The sequence below is a fragment of the Lutra lutra genome, chromosome 9, assembly GCF_902655055.1.
Source record: "Lutra lutra chromosome 9, mLutLut1.2, whole genome shotgun sequence".
Taxonomy (NCBI): Eukaryota; Metazoa; Chordata; class Mammalia; order Carnivora; family Mustelidae; genus Lutra; species Lutra lutra.
In genome coordinates, this window is record NC_062286.1 from 52990613 (window position 1) to 53008474 (window position 17862).

General features: G+C 40.6%; 1 protein-coding gene across 1 annotated transcript in view; it reads left to right on the top strand.

Annotated features, from left to right (window-relative positions):
- Positions 1–2887: 2887 nt before the first annotated feature.
- The window catches only part of PAIP2B (poly(A) binding protein interacting protein 2B), a 59108-nt gene continuing 44133 nt past the window's right edge, over positions 2888–17862 (top strand). The window contains exon 1 of the mRNA XM_047744999.1: positions 2888–2988. The gene's annotated coding sequence lies outside the window, so the exon portion shown is untranslated. The remainder of the gene's footprint in view (positions 2989–17862) is intronic.

A 17862-nucleotide genomic window follows, 5' to 3' on the forward strand; every position in this document is an offset into this window, starting at 1 on the left:
GGTTACTAACCAGGCCTAATTTACAGATGGCAGGTCTGTGGCAGAAGGCCTAGAAGTGATTTTCCCAAGGTTATAGAGCAAGCCAGAGGGTAAGCCAAAAATAGAACCGTACCTCACACTCCCATGCAGGCTATATGATAACTTGTGTACTGTCAGCAAAGAGTGGAGGAATGAATGTCCTGGAGAGGTTAGCATAGTTTTATGTCTAAAGGAGCCTTGCTCAACAATTTCAAATGCTACCTGACAACAGCAAATGACCTACTTAATCCTATAAACAGTGACAGTGTAGACAATTAAGCAAAAGTTTTAGGGAAAAAATTGCTTTTTGAAAATAGCAAAATTTAAAAAATACACAGCTCCATGATCATGAAGCCACTACTTGTGTAATGCGTACACTTTAGTGATAGTCACCCTCTTCCTCTAAAGACTAAACTTCCAAATGATAACTCTTTTTTTTTTTTGAAGATTTATTTAATTTATTTATTTGAGAGAGACAGAGAGAGAGAGAGCACAAGCAGATGGTGGGGCAGAGGGAGAGGAAGAAGCAGGCTCCCCACCGAGCAGAGAGCCTGACTTAAAGCTCCATCCCATGACCCTGTGATCATGACCTGAGCTGAGGCAGACACCTAACCAACTGAGCCACCCAGGTGCCCCCCAAATGATAGTTCTTAACACATAATACCAGCAATCTTAGAGGATCTGACAGAACTGCCTAAACATTTTCAGAAGTGTAGGATTTTTCTGGATTTCTGGAAGGGTAGGATTTTAGGTCTCAATGATAATGTTCTGTAAGTTTCCTTACTGAATTAATAGAACTGGAAAGTACAATGGGATAGTCAGGTAGTTAGAGTTCCAGGGCTAGCCATGAAATTTATATTTCTTGGGTACCCAGAAAATGGGTTTGCTTATGAAGGGATTGCTTAGCCAGCTGCTCTGCTTGGGCTACTATGCTCATATTTTTAGGAAAAACACTAGAGTGAGTATCACTGTTAGGTGACCCTTGTCTAGAGTAGATTTTTACGTTGCACTGATCTAGTCAACAAAAAGCTTTACAAATTTATGTTTTCAAGAGTGTTGCTAATCCTATTCCCACTTTTCAGAAAGGTTCTTTGATGATTGCTGTGCTGGGTTAATAATTTTGGGCCAGGGGGTGCCTGGGTGGCTCAGTGGGTTAAGCCTCTGCCTTTGGCCCAGGTCATGGTCTCAAGGTCCTGGGATCGAGCCCCGCATCAGGCTCTCTGCTTAGTGGGGAGCCTCCTTTCCCCTTTCTCTCTACCTGCCTCTCTGCCTACTTGTGATCTCTCTCTCTCTGTGTCAAATAAATAAATAAAATCTTTTAAAAAATAACTTTGGGCCAGCTCTAAGAGAATATCACAATCACAGACTATGGACTTCTTGACTGCAAGTTTCCTTCCTTTCACATAAAAGGCAGCAGTATTACTATTTAGCTCAGGCTTCGGTGGTTCCTTCTATAAGACCCTGACCAAAAAGATAAAATCTAACTCTACATTAGAAGAAAGAAAGTGATACATCCAGCCACTATTTCTTGAGAACTCTCACTTGACTGGGAAGAGTAATGGAAGCTAGTCCCCTTTCCATAGCATAACGTCATATTTGAAACCATCTTACAGATCAAAGTGTTCACTAATAAAATCCGGGTTTTAGAAGTAGTTACCTTTTGCAGGCAATATTTTATTAATATATTACTAAGCCAGTTATTGTGAGGTGAAGGAAAAATCCAAACACCCAAATTTGCATGAAATTTTTTGGCTCTTTCAATCTCTTTTAACATAAATATTTTGACTGCTACCATTTTTTTTTTCCTTTTAAGCAGCACAGTGACATAGGTTTAGACTTTCTGGGTTAAATACACATAAAGTCTTGGATTAAACACATTTGGGGTGGGAAGTTAATCCATCGTTATTCAGAATACCTTTTGAGCACTTTGGCCATTCTGTCTAAATTCTGGCTGCACACAGGGTTTGTTTCTGCTCACTGAAACAGATAGCCTATGTTTCATACAGAAGGAAGAGAAATCTGAAAAGTTCCAAAGAGTCAACAGTGTATCCGGGTCATCCCTTTGCTCACTTGTTCTCCGCCCTTCTTAGTTGGACCTATGCTCTATTGTCCAGTTCTGTTTTATAATGAACCTTGGTTTAGCAGCTTCTGTATGCACAGTTCCAACATATGGACTATTTTAATTGATTTCACATAGTCATCCATTTACTCAGCAAGATTTTTGTCACTCCAGGGCACATAAGCATCCTCTACGCTTTTTTTTTTTTTTTTTTAAGATTTTATTTATTTGTCAGAGAGAGAGAGAGCACAAGCGGGGGAGCTGCAGGCAGAGGTAGAAGCAGGCTCCCCTCTGAGCAAGGAACCTGATGCAGGACTCGATCCCAGGAATCCAGGATCATGACTTGAGCTGAAGGCAGATGCTTATCTGACTGAGCCACCCAGGCATCCCAAGCATCCTCTATGCTTAATAAGGCTGCAGTTGTGTGACAGAGATAGCCACCATGACAAACACAACGTAAGAATATACAAAATAAGTTCTAGAGGTAAGCTTTGGGGTCAGAAATACTTAAGTTAAAATCCAGTTGTGCTATTCCCTGACCAAGTGACCTTGGTTGAATTATTAAGCCTCACTGAGTATCAAGGTCACCATGCAGGGAAGTGAGTGTGGCAGTTCTCTTTTAAGATGGCCCTCAGGGATCCTGGTCTTCATGTGCTTGTATAATCTTTCAAATGTGGGCTGGACCTAGTGACTTCCTTCCAAAAAGAGAACACCATAAAAGTGATAGGATGTGACTTCCATGACGAGGATTCAAAAGACTGACTTCTGTCCTCCTGGCTTTTCTTTCTTCTCTTCTTAGCTTATGTGCTTTAATGAAGCAAGCTGACATGTTGGAGAGCCCCACGTGGCAAAGAATGCAGAGAGGCCTCCAGGCTCCAGCCAGCAAGGAACTAAATCCTGCCAGCATGACTGTAAGTCAGCCTGGAAGCAAATTCTTTCCCTGTAGGGGCTTGCCATGACCATAGCCCAGTGTGATCCAGCCCTTGCAGCTGGAGACCCCACTAAGCCAGCCCAGACTCTTGACCTTACAGAAACTAAGAGAAGTGTTGTTGAAAGCCACTAAATTTGGGGGTAGTTTGTTACAAAGCTATAGATAGCAAGTACAATGGGATAGCATGTTTCTTAAAGAATTACCATGAGGATCGGAATGTATATGAGGAATAGAAGAATGACAGTAATAATAACAACAAGGACAATAAGGGATCCCAGGGGATCTAAGCTTAAATTAAGATTCAGAACCTGGCAAAACGCTGCTATTGTGAAGTTATTTCTAGTGCTCGAGCCCCTGGAGGAGTACAAGAGAGAAGAAAGTATGAAGAACAGGGTATCCTATTTCTCAACTGGGCACAGACTATGTCTGACTCTGATAGAAAAGGGCTTGTGAGCAAAGCTAAAGTAGCAGGTTTGTGAGAGCCAGTGAACAAGAAGCGTGGGGGCCCAGGTGACAGAGTTTCACCAAGACCCGGGGAGGGGGTCATTCTCCCACTTCTGCTCAGATTGGAGCATGGCTATAGCTATAAACTGAAGTCAAGGGATAGTGCAGTTGTTTAACTCAAGATTCCTGCTTTGGGACCATGGAGTGTAGGACCAGGGGGGACGGGTTTTCATGAGGGACACTGGTCACAGTGGAGATGACAAGGCCCTCCTGCTTCTTCTAAGATTGGCACATAGCTCTTTCTATGTTTGTGGTTGGTGAGCAGTAAAAGAGACTATGGGAAAGGAGCATAAGCACATTTGATGCAGGACAGCTTCCATAAAGGGAAGTTGAGGATTGTTGTCACCATAAGCCAGGAAAACTGGGTTATAGGTGTTTTAAAAGACGTGCCGAGTTCTGACAGGCAAAGAAAGGTAAATAGACAAACTAGGGGAATAGCACATGGAAAGATTCAGAGCTGTAAAGAGAAATCATTTCTTTAGGGAAAAGCAAGTAGTCCTGGGTGATCAGAGAAACATCTTGTTAACATCTCCTATTCTGATTCTGTATTGGTTTCTAAACTAATGATTCTTAGACATTGGGTGTTGGTTCCCCTTTACATTCTTAAAAATGAGGGGCAAACTCAAAGAGCTTTTGTTTATGTGGATAATATTTTTTGAATATTTACTGTATTAGAAATTAAAACAGATAACTTTTTTAAATATGTGGTTTGTAAGCATCTAAAATAATGATAATAAACCTATAAATATAAATACCACATTTTTAGGAAAATTAACTGTATTTCCTAAAACACAATAGAAATAAGAGAGAAGAGTGGCATTCTTTTACATTTTTGAAAATCTTTTTTGTATCTGGTTTGATAGAAGGCAGCTGGATTTTCTGCATTGATCTCTTGGTATCTCACACATCACATCGCCTCTGGCAAAGGGCACTCACTCGGTGCTCCTGAGAAAGTGACAAAATCGGTTTTCATTCATGAAAACAGTTTCCCCAGACCTTCTGAAAGAATTCGGGGGACCTATGGAGGTCCCTGGGCCACACGTTGAAAATCAGTGCCCCAGAGCAGGAGCAGTAGATGTTCCTGAGAGAAAAAGCCAGAATTTACAGCTGTAATTGATGATGAGAATACTATTAATAATATCAATAGCTCACATTTCCTGGGTGCTTACTCTGTGCTCTTCTAAGCACTCACCAGAACCAAAGAAGCGGTTATAATTATATTTTCCAGATGAGGACTAAGAAGGGAGGTAATTTGCCCAAGTTGCCATGGGTCCTGAGCAGTAGTGAAGCTGGGGTCTGAACGCAGGCTGGCTGGCCCCAGGGCCTGTGCTCACCACCACTGTCCTGCCTCTCCCAGGGACAAAGGCCTGCAGTGTAAATCACAAAGGATTGAGTCATCCCACTCAGCCCCCCTTCTCCCTCCCTCCCCCTGCCATTTTAGATTTCAATGCTCTTTTCTCTTTCCCTGCATGTTTCGGGAACTCATATTCCTTTTCACTCTGCAGTAAGTCCTTGTACACTGCCCGTTGTTCATTATTCCCCCCACTCCACAGAAGCTGCTCTCTCTAAAGGCACCAACGACCTTATAATGACGAGATTCAGTGCCACTTTTCAGTCCTCATCCTCCTTGCTCTTTGAGACATGGGATATTATTGACCATTTTCTTTTTTATTCAGATTATCGCCTCTATTGGCTATTCTGACAGCCAGACAACTTCTATTTCTCTCAGCCGCTTCTCCAGTAAATCCTTCTCAGAAAATTCTTGATGAGGTCCTTTACCTTGGCCTATCCCTTAAACATCTTCCTTCTTCCGTGTTCAGTCCCAGCCCCCTCTTTCTTCTCATTCAATAACTTATCCAACTGCCACATCATTTACCTCCCTGGCTTTAATTACCAAATATACGCTATTAACACCCAAAGACATTACTTATAGCCCAGCCTGCTGTCATATATCCAAATGATGTCTAGACATTTCTCAGGTACCTTAAGACATGCAAATCTGTTAGGACGGATCATCTCTCCCTTCAAAATGATCACTCCTCCTGTGGTCTCTCACCCAGGGAATTACACCACCATCCTCTATGAGCCAGATGCTTGAAAGTCATTCCAGACTTCTCTGACCTCACCCCTCTCTAGGATCTGCCCAGTGGTTCTTCTGGATCAACCTCTGGAACATTTTTGCAATGTCCCTGACCCTAGCTCAAACCATCCTCTTCTCCTACCTGGATTATTACCCAAGCCTCATGGGTAGCGTACTTTCTTCTGGTTGTGGCTGCTGACAATTTATGCACAGTGGCAGGAGCTGCTCCCTTGCATGTCTATAGGGACTGTCATTACATCAGATCCCATATTATTGGTACTCCCTGGCCTTGGGCAGCACTCAGGCTTCGTACACACTGCTGCTGAAATAAGTCTTCTAAATCCCGTGCGTGACTAGGTTCCTCCATAGCCTGAAACCACTCTGCCCTGTTGCCTTCAGGATAAATCCCAGACCCCAACACACTGTTCCAGTTATTATGGCAATGTAACAAATGACTCTAAATGTAGCAGGGTAAAACACTAACCATTTTGTTGGACTTGTAGATTCTGTGGGTCAGAGATTTGGAGAGGGCGTAGGAGGAATGGTTTGGCTCTGTTCTTGATGTCTAGGCCCTTATCTGGGGGTGTCTCCAGAGCTGGTTACTGAGATCATCAGAAGGTTCAATCCCTCCACATCTGGAACCTGGGCTATATGGAGATTATTAGGTCTGCTGACTAGAGCACCTTCATGTAGCCTTTCTATCTAGCTTGGTTTCCTCATAGCATGGTGGCCTCCTGCCTTATGTGACTTTTCAGAGTTCCAAGTACAAGTGCTCTAGCAAATAAGGTGAAAGCTACATAACCCTTTATGAGGGTTCACACAGTGTCATGTCTAAGTTCTGTTGGTTATAGGCAAATTTATCCAGATTCAAGGTGAGGGGACATATCCTTTACCTCTCCATTGAAAGAGTATCAGGTCACACTATAGATAAGCATATGAGATGGGAGGCATCGTGGCCATCTATGAGAAATACAATCTGCCACACAAACTATACCAAATCCTGCTGACAAGTCCAGCCTCCCCATATGCCATCTTTCCTTGACCTCTGTACTCTGGTCACACAAACTTCTGGCCGTTCCCTCTGGCACCTGTTGCTTCCTCTACCTGCACACTCCTACAGCTCCTTTAAGAGTTAGCTCAAGGGTCACTTACTGAAGACAGACTTAGGAAGGCAAATTAAAAAAATAATAATACTATAAGCTTCCAACCAAAAAAACAAAAAATGAAAACAAAACCAAACCAAACCCAGGTGGCTTTAGAGAGTTAAATCCCATTTCGGGAATGGCAAAAGACTAGAGATAAGGATCCCTCAAACAAAACAGAATCCAGGAATAGACTCAAAGATACACTAGAATTTCTTATTTGACATCTGGGTGGGAGGGGAAAGATAGATGCCCAAACACTCATGAAAGAGTCAGCTTCGTCTGGTAGGCATTGGAAAAGTAGGCATTTGTCAGATATCCCTCTTATCTTCCCTTGAGTTATCTATTCTGGCTATGCTCCTCCCAGCTTGCCACTTGTCTACCTGGGGCTCCTAGACACATCCCCCATAGATTCTGCTCCTTCAATGTCCATACCACCACCACAGAGGACCCTCCAAGTGCATTCCACTCTACTGAAGGATCGGGGAAAAGGACAGGAAATCACAATGTAGTGAGGGGAACTTAAGAGCTGAATGCAAAATAAGATCTTTCTTCCCCAGAAAACACCTATGATGTTTATTTAACATGTAAACAGTATTTATTTGTATTTATTGAGTATCTTCTATGTATCAGTTCTAGGTGTTGGGGTAGAATAATGTAGCAGATGGTGTTATGGCTCCACCCCAATACCTTGGGTCTTATAGTGCACCCCATCCCACTTCCCATCTGCAGGATCTGCATCTTTTTGCCTGTTGACTTTCTTCAGCAGCCAGAACATGGCATGGCCAAGGGCAAGTAGGTCCCTCAAACCAGGAGTACATAAGAATTAACATACCCCAGAAAGAGCCATTCTTTGGTGAATAACAGGAATTGGTGTGTGACTATGTCAGCAACCACACCCCCCAGGGTGTGTTCTTGGAGGGCCAGGTTCCTCTGCAGGCCCAGTTACATGCAGTGAAGACTTGTGGATAGTGCATCCTTTTTGGGGGGTCTTCTCATCTCTGCCTCACTTCTCCACACTCCTGCTGGTATTCCCTGGAGGTGTGGCTCATAGAAGCAATCACACTCAAACTGTCATTTCAGGTCTACCTCTAGGGAAATCCAAACTAAGGTAAATGACTAAGAAATACTTGAAAAAAAGGGCCAAATCCTGACCTTGTGAAGGCAAACAATAAATAAGTAAACAAATGAATATATGAGTTTAAGAAAGGAGCAGGGCTATGAAGAAAAACAAAGCAAGGTAAAGGATAGATTAGTGGTTTTCAGAGGATGGGATACTATTTAGATAGAGTGATCAAGGAAAGACCTCTGAAGAGGTAATATTTGGAAGAGGCTTAAATGAAGCCAGGTAGGGAGTGCTGTAAATGTTTAGTAGAACGTTCTTGGTAAAGGGTAAAGATGCAAGAATGAGTTCCAGTCTTTGAAATACAGCAAGAAGGCCAGCGGGGTACCTTTCCTCCTCTGCATCTACACTTATTCCTTTGGTGATACCATCCAGTCTTGTGGGTTTGAACACCATCTATAGACTTCCAACTCCCATAATCATATCTCTAACTGGACCTCTTTCCTGGAATCCACACTCATAAATCTAACTATCTACTTGTCTCCATTTGGATGTCTAACGGACATCTCAAACTTAACATGTCCAAAGCCAAAATCCTAGGCTTCTCCCCAGATTTTCTCCTCCCACTGAGATGTCTTCCCCCATCTCAATAAATGGGCAACTTGGTCCCTCCAGTCTTCCATGCCATGACTGTGGGGTCACATTTGACTCCTCTCATTCACCTCTCTCATCTAAGCCAGCTACAAGTCCTGTCAGTTCTGCCTTGAAAATATATCCAGAATTCAGTTACTTCTCACCACCTTCACTGCTGCCATCTCGGTCCATGGGGGAATGATGGGGATCATCCTTGCCTTACTGATCTCCCTCTTGTGCCCCTTGCTTCTCCTATAGTTTATTCCTGCCCAGCAACAGAAGAAATCCTTCTAAAATGAAGTCAGATCATCTCACTCAGAGTAAAAGTAACTTACAATGACCTACAAGATGCTACACTATGTACACTCCCACTTATCTCGGCACTTACTACTCTCCCTCTTTCCTACTTCATTCCAGCCATGTGAGCCTTTCTTGCTTTGCCTTAAATATGCCAGGCTCATTTCCATTTCAGAACCTTTGCACTTGCTATTCTCTCTACTTAGAATGCTCTTCCCCCAGTTGTCCTCCACCTCCTTCAGACACTGGTTCAAGATTCTCCTTCTAAGGGATATTGTCCCAGCCTGGGGCCACTGGCCAGAGGGACAACTGGGGCATTGAAATCCAGCCTCAGTACATGACACACAGTATGCACTCCATAAGTATTTGTTGAATAAATGAATGAATGGACAAAAGAAGGAACTATTAAATCGGACATATGTGACTCCTGATTCAGTATAAACCCTCAAAGAGGACAGGCATTTCTTCACTTGAATATCTAGAGCCTCTCACACTTGTGTCCGAGTCTCCCATTATTATGCAGAATGCTGTTAGTTCCTCTCCCCTTTCTGGCCTCCCACGTTGTGCTCATTCTGGCTTGCTGAGAATAAGAAGCCCAGTAGCTCTTTATGGACTTCCTCAGTTGCACAAAGACTTGGCCAAGGCTGTGGAGATTACTATAATGTTCTTAGTGACTGAATTACATTCTTACCCCAGAACAACATCTTCCTTGGTTTCTATAAGGGAGCAGGGAAAGGGGTTGTATTATCCTTTTTCTTTTTTTTTTTTTAAAGATTTTATTTATTTGACATAGAGAGAAAGACAGTGAGAGAGGGAACAAAAGCAGGGGGAGTGGGAGAGGCAGAAGCAGGCTGGGGCTCGATCGCATGACTCTGGGATCATGACCTGAGCCGGAGGCAGATGTTTAACAACTGAACCTCCCAGGCGCCCCTGTATTATCCTTCTTTTTTTTTTTTTAAGATTTTATTATTATTATTATTTTTTATTTATTTGACAGACAGAGATCACTAGTATGCAGAGAGTCAGGTAGAGAGAGAGGAGGAAGCAGGCTCTCCGCTGAGCAGAGAGCCCAACGCGGGGCTTGATCCCAGGACCCTGGGATCATGACCTGAGCTGAAGGCAGAGGCCCCAACCCACTGAGCCACGCAGGCGCCCCTGTATTATCCTTCTTAAGAAACAGATTATTCTAGGGGTGTCTGGGTGGCTCAGTGGGTTAAAGTCTCTGCCTTCCTGGGATGGAGCCCTGCAAAGGGCTCTATGCTCAGCAGGGAGCCTGCTTCCCCCTCTCTCTCTGCCTGCCTCTCTGCCTATTTGTGATCTCTATCTGATAAATAAATAAAATCTTAAAAAAGAAAGAAAGAAAGAAAGAAGGAAAGAAAGAAAGAAAGAAAGAAAGAAAGAAAGAAAGAAAGAAGGAAGGAAGGAAAGAAAGAAAGAAAGAAGGAAGGAAAGAAAAGGAACAGATTATTCTAACCCTTGCTATTGGAACAACTGGTTAACCAGCTTGGAAAAAAAAAATTAGCTGGATTTTCTACCTCAATTTCTAAATCAAATAGATAAATTTCAGATGTTTTGGCACTTAAATGTAAAAAAAATTAAAACTGGTCCTAATAGAAAATATAGTGAATATATGGAGGAGAGAGACATTTCTAAGCACAAAACAAAAGTCATAAATCATAAAGGAGAATAGATTAGTTTGACCTACACGAGAATTTAAAAAGCTTCCATGTGGTCATTTAAAAGTCATTATAGGTGGGGTAGATTATAAAGAAAAACAAAAAATGTTTAGTACAAAATTCTCTATAAAGGTAACCTTTGGGGAGAAAGTTACTCAGGATTTTGCCTCTATAAATTATCGTATGGAGTGAATAATACAAATATCTAAAGGTATATTTGCAAGAGTGTTAATGCCAGTATTATATATTATATATATTATATATCATATAGATAAATGAAATAATATACTATATATAAATGAAATAGAAGTTCATTAATAGGGATCTGGTTAAATAAATTATGACATACATACAAGCAATGGAATTCTACACACACATTAAAAATGATGTTAGTCTGGATATGTTAACATGAAAAGATATCCACAATATTTTTCCACATGAAAAAGAGGATTAGAGAACATCATGTGTACAATGGTCCTGCCTGTGTGTATGGTTAAATAAAAAGAGAGGTACGTGGAAGGAAATTTAATAGTTGTTATCTCTGGATAATATTATTTGTGGAAACATTTGCTGCCTTCTTCATATTTTTTGAATCATTGGATGTTTATTAATACAACATACCATTTTGTCCATAAAATAGTTTTTAGCTTTTAAAAATTGAAATATTAAAAGTGTTTCATTAATTAAATTAAAAATGATTAAACATATCCCATCCCTATTGACCCAGGGTTTTCATATACCTCTAGCATTGTGGCATTCCCTTCCCTTTTCTCACTGTGTATCTCAAGCCCATGCTGACCCCCACCCCCACCCATAGGTTTGGGCCCCTGCATTATATCTTCTTTCTTTTGGTAGAACTGTATAATCTCCTATCTCATTACTAGAGCCATTCTAGAAACCTTGGTTGACTGGACTCCTGGCATACCACCTAACTTTTACATCAGTAAGAATAACTATGTGAAAGAAACAGACTATATCATAAAACATAAAGCATAGCACAGAAGGGAATCTCACCCTCTTAGATGTTAAAATGTATAACAAAGTAACTATAATCAAAATAATGTAGTATTCTTCTATAAATTGGACTATGGTGAATGGTATCAAGTATGTCAAAATTTAGTACATGATGAAAAGAGACACCACTGAAATAAGTGAGTGAGGATTACTTAATAAATGTTATTGTGGTAAGTGGTTTATAATCCAAAGTAACCTCCAGATGCATGAACAAGCAAAATATTAAAATGTAGTAAAATATATTTAAAAAGTAATGAAATAAAACAGAAGTTAGTATCAGATCCTGGAAAGAAAATGCTTTTAAGCATTAATGCAGTATTATGAATCTAGTCAGCAAATCAACTCTATGAAAATTTGGATTTTGTACTCAATCCAAAATGGTATCACTAAATTGCTACATTTGAAATATGTATGTAACAAATATGACTAACAAGGAGATAATATATACCCCATTCATGTAACTGATAGGAAAACATATTACCTCTGTATGTAAATCTTTGAAAACTATACACAGTGAAAAAGATGGAGGACAGGATTGTATGATGTTAAGATAGAGAAGGCCTTTCCAAGGAGTATGTGAAACTCAGAATACCTGAAGGGAAACATTGAATAGATTTGACTACATAACATTTTTGAAATTTCAAATAGCAAAAATAAATAAAGTTAGAGCACAAATGTGAAGAAAATATTTGCAACAAACATCAAAGGATTAATATTCATGACATATTAATGGCTCCTATGAATCAGGAAGATATCATAGGGAGAAAATGAGCAAAGTTATGAAGACACTTCTTAGAAAAAAATTCAAATGGCTATATATATAAATGGGTTTGAACTTCACAGATTCATTTATACCTGGATTTTTTTCAATAAATACAGTACTGTATTATAAATATATTTTCTCTTATGATTTTTAATATTTTATTTTCTCTAGCTTTATTGTAAAAATACAGTATATAATACATATAATATACAAAATATGTGTCAGTTGATTGTTTATGTTACTGGTAAGGCTTCCAGACAATAATAGGCTGTTAGTTAAGTTTTGAGGGAGTTAAAAGTTATATATGGATTTTTTTTACTGCATGGGGATGTGGGTGCTCCTAACCCCAGCATTATTCAATGGTCAACTGTATATCTGAGTGTGTATATATATGTAATTTTTATAACCTCACTAATAATTAAGGATAAGCAATTTAAGTAAGATAGTACTGTTTGACTATCAAGTGGGAAATATTTTAAAAGATTAAAAATGTGCAATGTTATTGTATAAGAGTAAAGCCCAAACTGTGATAGCTAGTCTCTCCAAAGAGGGCCTCCAACAATAATAAAATTCTTCCTTTCCCTCAATGTGTATGCCCCTCCTTAGATCAAGAGATGAAATTAATTTCCCCTCTTACTGAATCCAGCCTGGCCTTGTGACTGATTTTACCAATAGACTGAAATGGATACGTTTTTCTGGGACTTCTGAATCCAGGCCTAAGAGAACTGGTTACTCGCTCCTTTTTTCTTGGAATACTTTCTTAGAACGTAGTTGTTATGGTGGAAGAAACCCAAGCCAAATGGAGAAGTCATGTGGATTGAGCCACAACACTCTGGTTCACGGTCCCAACTGAGCCTGCATCCCCTACCACAGATGGAAGTGAATCTTCCAACCGCAAATAATTTTTTTTAATATTTTATTTATTTATTTGACAGATTGAGAGAGAGAGAGAGATCACAATTAGGCAGAGAGACAGGAGGAGAGAGAGAAGGAAGCAGGCGCCCTGCTGAGCAGAGAGCCCTACTCAGCCCTACTCAGCCCTACCCAGGACCCTGAGATCATGACCTGAGCCGAAGGCAGAGGCTTTAAACCACTGAGCCACCCAGGCGCCCCCCACAAATGATTTTGATCACTAATGAACAGGACCCAATTAACATTTTACAATCTAATCAATCAGATCAGAAATTTCTCTTTCCTAGGGTAGATATGGAGGAGTTGGAAGAGCTGGAAAAATTATTAGTAACTCCCAGTCCACCAGTAGTTGGTGTGGGGCACTTATTTTGCTCATACGCTTGCTGATAAGCCCCTGAGTAGAGCCCATCAAATCTCATCCCTGATGGGCACAGTCTACAGATAGGCTTTGAGACAAGCACTGGACACTACAGCTCCCATCTAGACGTGGAGCCTGCAGTGTGTTTCATCCTTGGCTCCTTGTTCTTTACTCTGAGGTGACCTGGCCATGTATCATGCCTTGACCCACCTATAAAATAAACCACAGCTTCCCCCGAGTTATGACAAGGAGTACAACCTGCTTGGAGCCCACTTACCTCATCTATGAGTAGGAGAGGAGAACTAGTAAGGGACAAATTAAAGCAGTTACCTTACTTTCTACTAGTTAGAGGTCATCAGCATTTGGAAAGGGAAGTCAAGATGCAGTCATCCACCAAAAGATAAATAATGGTCCCTCAGTAGGTTCCACTGCCCACATATGTACTTGAACTCTCCCTGCTTCTAGAGTAGGTAAGAATGGTTGAGGAAACTGTGGATATCTGTTGTCTGCCCAATATCCCTTTTTCCATGGAGAACATTCCCTTCCCTGTCCTTAGCAGTTCTGATGGTAGTATCAATCACAGTGCTGTACGCCCATCATGGGGCAGGGGTGGGAAAGTGCCTAAGGCTAGACAGTTGTGATGCTTCCTCCTAATGTCCACAGTAGTGAAATGAAGGGTCATGTGACACAATTATAGACAATCAGTGTCACTACATGAGATGTGCTGGAACCATGGATGGAGAGCAAGACTCTATCTTTTTCTGGAACTGAAAATTGTCAGAATCATAAAGTCAAAAGCTGCGTGTGTTCTTTTTTCCTACCATAGAAGAGAGGTAAGAGAGGGTTTAAGAAATAGGGCTTAAGGGCGCCTGGGTGGCTCAGTGGGTTAAGCCGCTGCCTTCGGCTCAGGTCATGATCTCAGGGTCCTGGGATCGAGTCCCGCATCGGGCTCTCTGCTCAGCAGGGAGCCTGCTTCCCTCTCTCTCTCTCTCTGCCTGCCTCTCCGTCTACTTGTGATCTCTCTCTGTCAAATAAATAAATAAAATCTTTAAAAAAAAAAAAGAAATAGGGCTTAATGACATTGCTTGAACACCTAGATCGAGCCATGCTTGAAGATAATACTAATCCTAGAGCTTTCCAATTAATTGAACCAACAAATTCCCTTTCTGCTTAAGGGAATCTGGAGTTGGGTTTCTGTCAGCTGTACTTAAAGAGTCTTGACTAGCAAAGGGCACTACCCTTGATCCTTCCCTGACACCTGTATCTTGAATTATGTGAAAGAATATATTCATTCTTCAGAGCCCTTGATCATCACTTCTAGGAGGGGGTAAAGAGGGCAGGGAAATGCCTTCATTTTTCACATGTAACATCTGAGAGATAGAAAGATGAAGGGTCTTGTAATAACTCTGTAGCTGTTCAATTAAAAATGTCTACTGAGTAGTATATATATACTGAATATACAGTATACTGAGTAGTAGTATATAATTAGCACTGTGCTTACCACTGTGTGGAAGTACAGCACCATCACGATCATCAAGTAAGGAATCTCGGGGAGACAAGATTTATATACATGCAACACCTAAATAGCTATCACAGGCTCAGTACGTCTTATAGGCTAAAATAAAATGCATGAATAGCATGTATCATCAAAATTTGAGAAATTTCAGTTTCCTGGTCAGATAACAGAAAACCCCAAAGAAGAACTTGGAAAGTATTAGTATGCTGAAACAATTAACAAATTTGGCTCCTTAGGGCAAAGGGACAGGTGGAAACTCTTTCTTTATTCCATTCCTATTTGTATGTCCTCTCTACGCTCCATAAAGTCTGAAACCTGTTGTTGCTCTTATTTGCATTTTGTTTTTTTTTCCACTCCCCGTGTGTCCCTCAAAGACAAGAACCATGTCACATTCATCAGTAAGTCCCTGGCATGAAGCTCAGCAGCTGGTATAGCATAGATGGTCAGTAGGTGGGTGCTGGATGGAGGGATGCGTGAACGAGGCAGCATCATCTAGACCCAAGCCATCTAAACCCACAGACCATTCCTATTCTTCCTTACTACACTTCCTAACTTTCCTCTCTGCCATACAGATGCAATTAAAACATATGTCATTTGCCAGGATACAAGACGCGAATAAGCAAGTGCTGAGGAAGTAACAAATTAGAGTCAGTGTCCTACCTATTTCCCTAGGCCTTGAAGTCTGGGCTCTGCCAAGGGCTCCCTGCCCAGGGACAGAAGCTGGTCTCTCTCTCTTGCCAGCTTGCTGTGCTGACAGCTCTAATTGCTAAATGAACAGTCTGTGTTTCTAGTGAGAGAGAGGTCTCAAAAGAGTGTTTGCGGGGCGCCTGGGTGGCTCAGTGGGTTAAAGCCTGTGCCTTCGGCTCAGGTCATGATCCCAGAGTCCTGGGATAGAGCCCCACATCGGGCTCTCTGCTCAGCAGGGAGCCTGCTTCCTCCTCTCTCTCTCTCTGCCTGCCTCTCTGCCTGCTTGTGATCTCTGTCTGTCAAGTAAATAAATAAAATCTTAAAAAAAAAAAAAAAAAAAAAAAAGAGTGTTTGCTCCGGCCACCCTGGGAAGGGAACACAATATTGTGCAATCAGAAACTTCCACCTCAGCAGGAGAGGTCACTGCTGGATTTTTCATTACAGGAGGGGTAAATTTGGAACCTGGAGGCATTCTTGGAATTTTTGTTCCTATAGTATAGGGATCCTTCTTGTCATTGAGAATGTGGATAAGCTTTGCTTTCAGAATGCAAGCTATTATTTAAAAATAATGGTTTGCAAAACAGAAATTGTGTCATAAGTAGTAGAGTTTTGTGGGTTCTGCAAACATATTCACAATATGAATCTTTAAAGGCCATCCATAAATAAATACTTTGGGGATATGTGCATGGGGGGGGTAGAGAAATCAAGAATTCTAAATTGTGACCCTTAAGGAAGTGGCAGTATTATTGAGTAATAGATTAGGGAGTCACAACAACATAATTAAAAATGCTAGGCAACAAATGATAAGACTCACAGATACAAATACTCAGAAGAGGAAAAAAGTCATCACTCCCAATATCCTTAAGATAAATCAATTTGCAAATGAATATTTCAATTATTGAAATCAGGAAACACCTACGAAGCTGTTGGAGAACTTAAGAAAATATTTTATCAGCCTGCTCTGATTCAGATTTAATCTGCAGAGTCTATGTCAAAGACGTTTGGCCAAAAGTTTCTGGTCAGTCCTCAACAGCCAAACTGGAAGGAGCTGAGATGCCCTTCAACAGATGAATGGATAAAGAAGATGTGGTCCATATATACAATGGAATATTTACTCAGTCATCAGAAAGGATGAATACCCACCATTTGCATTGACATGGATGGAACTGGTGGGGATTATGCTAAGTGAAATGAGTCAAACAGAGAAGGACAATCATCATACGGTTTCACTCATATGTGGAACATATGGAATATCAGGGAGGACGATAGGGGAAGGGAAGGAAAAGTGAAGAGGGAGAAATCAGAGAGGAAGATGAACCATGAGAGACTATGGACTTTTGGAAACAAACAGAAACAGGGGGTGGGTGGGATGAGGTAGCCAGGTGATGGGTATTGAAGAGGACACGTATTGTGAGGAGCACTGGGTATTACATGCAAACAAATCACTGAATCATTGAACGATATATCAAAAAACTAACGATGTACTATAATAACCTAAAAAAGTTTCTGATCAATGTTGATAATTGATAACATTCTCACCCACATAGTCTTGATTTCTCATGAGTATAATCAATAATTTATTACATGGCTGTATTTTAGTTTCTGAGTCATCCACTTATAAAACCTAATGTTTTAGCTTCCTTATTTTAAGTTTTATTAGGAAAAATATTGAAATAAACAGAAAATTAGAAAGAATAGTACACCAAACAGCAATATACCAATTACTTGATTCCAAAACTAGTTAACATTTTGTCATATTGACCTTCTCTAGGTGTATGTATGTGTGCATTGTTAAACCATTTCAAAGCTAATTTCAGGTATCATGACAGTTCATCCTTAAATATTTTATCTTATAGCTCTAAAAAATTAAGAATTTTCTCTTTATTAACCACAATGCTACCAATTATACCAACAAAATGAACAATAATTCTCTTATACTAATATCTAGTACGCACTTATATTTTCCCAAGTATTCCAAATGTATTTTGCTCTTTTACCTTGTTACTTAAAAGCTTACGGAAATCACCATTACCATTAAGTAATTATTGTTAGTATCACTTTTATCACTTATATTCTAAATTACTTAATAATCCTTCCTACCCTGTGTTAGGCCAAAAACTAACACAAAGGAAGTTTGGGCATCTCAGTCCAATTTACAAGCCTTGGCTAGGCTTTTTCCCCCATCTTTCCCCTTTGGTCCTCACCTTTC